Source organism: Aethalodelphis obliquidens, unplaced genomic scaffold, assembly GCF_003676395.1.
Source record: "Aethalodelphis obliquidens isolate GAN/ISIS:26980383/991018 unplaced genomic scaffold, ASM367639v1 scaffold78, whole genome shotgun sequence".
In the NCBI taxonomy this organism is placed as follows: Eukaryota; Metazoa; Chordata; class Mammalia; order Artiodactyla; family Delphinidae; genus Aethalodelphis; species Aethalodelphis obliquidens.
The window spans coordinates 3,969,274-3,975,273 of NW_020838022.1; positions in this window are offsets into that span (position 1 = coordinate 3,969,274).

The following is a 6,000-nucleotide window of genomic DNA, read 5'->3' on the forward strand; positions in this document are numbered from 1 at the left end:
AGAAAAAGGAGAAATTGACAATTAAATCCCTTTACCTTGGTCACAAACTTCGTTACCTGACCCTCCCGGTCCCAGACCAGTGCACTTCAGACTGTACCTCGCTGATTGGACTGAGGTGCATTAGATTAAGTGGCAAATGTCATGTAGCAGGACATTTATATATGGAACTGAGAAATTTAATTTCCTTTCTGAATGTTTATGTGTGTTCATAAGTTTAAACTAAACTTTGGGAACTCTGCCTAAGATGGGACTTGAATAAAAGTGTCTACTTCTTCCCAAGTATCCACCTATGGAATAAGCAAAGGAGTTAAAAGGGTGGCAGGGGATCTATTTCATCTCTGGAAACCAGGTAAGGGTGCTATTCACCTACTTGAAATTTTAAGAAATTTCTTCTAAATATTATGAACATGTCAGCATATTGAAGAAAAGTGCTAATCCTGGTCTTAACTCTCTTCTGAAAAAGCATCAGAGAATGATGGTCATATGGAGAGGTCATCGTGGAAAAAGGCAACAGTGGAAGCTGAATCCAGCCTCTGTACCCCAACACTGAATTAAATCTTGGAGACAGAGTTTTGGGTGAAGTAGAAAAGAATAGTTTTATTGCTTTGCCAGGCAAAGGGGGCCACAGTGGGCTAATGCCCTCAAAACTGTGTGTCCCAACATGGAGGGGAGAGTGAGGAGTTTTATAGAAATGGTTCAAAGAGGTTGTGATCAGCTCATGGACTTTCTTCTGACCGGTTGGTGGTGAGGTAAGTAGGCGTCAGCATCATCAACTTTCTGGTTCCAACTGGTCTGGGGTCGACGTGCTTGTGGGGAGCATACCGTTAATTTCTCCCACCTGGTGGAGATTTCAGTATCTGCAAAACAGTTCAAAGATATTGCTATGTATATCACTTGGGGGGAACCAGGACCCTGCCCCAAGATTGCACTATTGTTTCTTTTTTTTTTAACATCTTTATTGGAGTATAATTGCTTTACAATGTTGCATTAGTTTCTGCTGTATAACAAAGTGAATCAGCTATATGTATACATATATCCCCATATCCCCTCCCTCTTGCATCTCCCTCCCACCCTCCCTATCCCACCCCTCTAGGTGGTCACAAAGCACCGAGCTGATCTCCCTGTGCTATGTGGCTGCTTCCCACTAGCTATTTTATATTTGGTAGTGTATATATGTCCATGCCACTCTCTCACTTCATCCCAGCTTACCCTTCCCCCTCCCCATGTCCTCAAGTATATTCCTATGTCTGCATCTTTATACCTGTTCTGCCCCTAGGTTCTTCATAAAAATTTTTTTTTTAGATTCCATATAATATGTGTTAGCATACGGTATTTATTTTTCTCTTTTTGACTTACTTCACTCTGTATGACAGACTCTACGTCCATCCACCTCACTACAAATAACTCAATTTCCTTTCTTTTTATGGCTGAATAATATTCCACTGTATATATGTGCCACATCTTCTTTATCCATTCATCTGTCAATGGACACTTAGGTTGCTTCCATGTTCTGGCTATTGTAAATAGTGCTGCAATGAACATTGGGGTGCATGTGTCTTTTTGAATTATGGTTTTCTCTGGGTATATGCCCAGTAGTGGGATTGCTGGGTCATATGGTAGTTCTATTTTAGTTTTTTAAGGAACCTCCATACTGTTCTCTATAGTGGCTGTATCAATTTACTTTCCCACCAACAGGGCAAGAGGGTTCCCTTTTCTCCACACCCTCTCCAGCATTTAGTGTTTGTAGATTTTTTGATGATGGCCATTCTGACTGGTGTGAGGTGATACCTCATTGTAGTTTTGATTTGCATTTCTCTAATGCTTAGTGATGTTGAGCATCCTTTCATGTGTTAGTTGGCAATCTGTATAGCTTCTTTGGAGAAATGTCTATTTAGATCTTCTGCCCATTTTTGGATTGGGTTGTTTGTTTTTTTGATATTGAGCTGCTCGTAAATTTTGGAGATTAATCCTTTGTCAGTTGCTTCGTTTGCAAATATTTTCTCCCATTCTGAGGGTTGTCTTTTTGTCTTATTTATGGTTTCCTTTGATGTTCAAAAGCTTTTAAGTTTAATTAGGTCCCATTTGTTTATTTTTGTCTTTATTTCCATTTCTCTAGGAGGTGGGCCAAAAAGGATCTTGCTGTGATTTATGTCAAAGAGTGTCCTTCCTATGTTTTCCTCTAAGAGTTTTACTGTGTCTGGCCTTACATTTAGGTCTTTATTCCATTTTGAGTTTATCTTTGTCTATGGTGTTAGGAAGTGTTCTAATTTCTTTCTTTTACATGTAGTTGTCCAAAAATACCTAGAAACAAATGACAATGAAAATATGATGACCCAAAACCTATGAGATGCAGCAAAAGCAGTTTTAAGGGGGAAGTTTATAGCAATACAATCCTACCTCAGGAAACAAGAAAAATCTCAAATAAACAACCTAACCTCACACCTAAAGCAATTAGAGAAAGAAGAACAAAAACCCCAAAGTTAGCAGAAGGAAAGAAATAATAAATATCAGATCAGAAATAAATGAAAAAGAAATGAAGGATACGAAAGCAAAAATCAATAAACTTAAAACCTGGTTCTTTGAGAAGATAAAAAAAATTGATAAACCACTAGCCAGACTCATCAAAAAAAAAGGGAGGAGACTCAAGTCAACAGAATTAGAAATGAAAAAGGAGAAGTAACAACTGACACTGCAGAAATGCACTATTGTTTCTGAACTGCTCCTCTCTTGTCTCCGCATCCCCTCCCTTCCCTAATTAGCAACTGCTTGAACCTGCCCTTTGGAACTCAGGGAAGGTCATGGAGGCTGAATGAAGCCTATTTCCTGTAATCAAGAAACGTGGGACACAGAAAGGCTGTTGTGCCCAGGAGCCCCATAGGGTCCTGCTCGGTATCACAGTGACCACCTCATTTGGAAGGGCAAGGGCTGCAGGCAAGGAAGAAACTTAGGGCAGATATGAAACAAGCCTCCTTGAGACCCCTTTGTCAATAAAGAGCCATAATATCGACAACTACCCTGGAAAGCTCCAGGAGGCACAGAGCTACCAGGAGCAGATAGTCAGCTGTACAGATGGCTGCATTTCTGACAACAGCCCTGGGAAGAAGGCCAAACAGAGCCATCAAAGAACTGGAATGGAGGCTAAGCTAAAAGACATCTGAATATATAAAGCTGTCCCATTGCTCAATGTCTTTACGAAACAGAAGGAAAATATCACAGTGAGATGGAAATCTCTTTCTGGGACTTCCCAAAGCACCAACTCCTTCTCCATACTCTCCTCCATCACACAGTGTTTTTGAATATATAACAGCCTGTCCCCTTGCATAGCAAACTGGTAAAAAGTAAATGTATAAAAGGAAAATCCACTCACATTTGTCTGTGTGTATCAGGAAACAGACTAGCAGTGTCTAAAAAGATGAGTCTATTTATTTCAGTGATATACTCAGAGATGTCATAAGAAATCTAAGCTTTTTCTATCTTCTTAGTGTGGGACTTAGTGTGTGGCTTTTCACCTTCTGGTTGCAAGGTGGCTATTTGATCTCCAAGCCTCACATCTGAATTTCAGGCAGGAAGACACAAAGTGTCAACGGGACATGCCAACTTAGTATGCGCCATATAAAAAGTTTTCAGCAAGCCCTACTCCCCTAGACACACATTTGCTTGAATTTCATTGTCTGGAAACTGTGTCACGTGGCCACACTCAGCTGCAAGGAAGTCTAGGAAGAAAGACAAGGTAAAGGGTATTATGAATGTCTTTGGGATGTCACATCCCCTGTGTCAGTCACACATTGCAAATGGGGAAATAGTGATCATGGACGACCTCTCCTCTTTCAAGAGAAAGGGCATATTTTAAAAGATAATTTATGGGGACTTCCCTGGTGGTCTGGGGCATGGGTTCAATCCCTGGTCAGGAACTAAGATGCTGTATGACGTGGGCAAAAATTTTTTTTTAAATAGAAAAAGAAGAATTTATGGAAGAAAAGAAAAGTACATTTAAGGAAACATTTTTAATGGGTATTATTAAAATGGACAGTATAAAATAAGAAATTAAATATGAGAGTATAAGAAAAGAAACTTATGGAAAGTCTTTGGCTAAGAGAATGAAAAAATCAAAAGGAATTGGATGAAATAATGAAAACATATAAGGAAAATCATAATTCACCAAGAGAATTAGAATCTTTAGAAGAAGTGACAGCAATCAGAACAACACTGCAAGGGTATCGAGGTTCTGCCAGTTAAAAAGATGATTATGAAAAGGGAAGGAAGGGTGGGTATGAGGGATCAGGCAAATGCAGACAATTCATGCTCTTGTACAAGGAACCAGAACAAGATGAGAAACCAAAATAAGCAAGATTCAAGAAGGAAAACGTTTCTGAAGAAGTAAAGATCTGGATCTGCAAACTGAAAGACTTTTCTTTGAAGATATGGGGAAAAAATCAGGCAAAAACTTTTAATTTTTATAGTCAAGAAAGCAAGCATGCAGGAAAATATAGTGAATTTGCAGAGGAGGAGAAATCAGATTGGCCTCAGATTATTGAGGCTTATGGAAGATAATGGAGCTTGTTTGGAAGACAACTTTCCAAAATATTTTTTGCTTCAGCAAGTTCCAAGACATTCTCCATCAGAAAAATGTTTTGGGTTTTTGTTTGTTTGATCAAAGAAGTTTATGAAATGCTGCAGGTATGTGTCTGTTTTGGTGGTTCAGTAAAGCAGATTCAATATATTTTAAAATTCTGAGAATTTGTATGGCAAAGAAACCACACAAATTTAATTTTTAAGTCCATAGTTCCCCAAATTCATTTGACCATAGAATTCCCTTTTTTCGTGTAATAGTGATTGGTATTCCACATTCATAGAATGGATTTGGGGAAATGTCAGACATAGTTTATTTATTTATTTATTTGCGGTACGCAGGCCTTTTACTGTTGTGGCCTCTCCCGTTGCGGAGCACAGGCTCCGGACGCGCAGGCTCAGCGGCCATTGCTCATGGGCCCAGCCACTCTGCGGCATGTGGGATCCTCCCGGACCGGGGCACGAACTCGCGTCCCCGGCATCGGCAGGCGGACTCTCAACCACTGCGCCACCAGGGAAGCCCAGACATAGTTTTGAGAGAAATGTTTTAAGTCAAATATTATCAACTCAAGTAATTTATTATTATAGATGTAATTTCTGAGCCTTGGCATAACTGAAAAAAATGACCAAAATATCGTTTCTGTTCATCAGCCAAAGTGATATATATCAAAATGAATAGCCCCCAAAATGGAACATGTGACTTCTGAAACCTGTTAAACACTTTGGTAAAAGTCTACAAGGTTATACACATTATAACCACATTACAAGGTTATACACATTACCATCCTTACTACTTCTCTGACCTCATCTCTTAACTCTCTCCCCCTTGTTCACTCTGCACAAGGTACACTGGCCTCCTTACTTTTCAGACTCATTTCTGATTTAGAGCGGCACTTTTCACAAGCTGTTCTATCTGGAACACTGCTTACCCAGATCAAGATCTTTGCATGGCTGACTCCCTATCTTCTTTCTTTCTTTTTTTTTTATAAATTGGTTTATTTATTAAAACAATTTTTTTGGCTGCGTTGAGTCTTCGTTGCTGCACACAAGCTTTCTCTAATTGCGGCGAGCGGGGACTACTCTTCATTGGGGTGCGCAGGCTTCTCGTTGCAGGGGCTTCTCTTGTTGCAGAGCATGGGCTCTAGGTGCGTGGGCTTCAGTAGTTGTGGCACGCGGGTTCAGTAGCTGTGGCTTCCGGGCTCTAGAGCGCAGGCTCAGTAGTTGTGGTGCACAGGCTTAGTTGCTCTGCGGCATGTGGGATCTTCCCAGATCAGGGCTCGGACCCGTGTCCCCTGTAACGGCAGGCAGATTCTTAACCACTGCGCCACCAGGGAAGCCCCTCTCTACCTTCTTTTTAGTCTCTTCTCAAATGTCATTTTATCAGAGCATCCTTCCTGAACCACCCTACCTAAAATTGTAACCTCTCTTTGC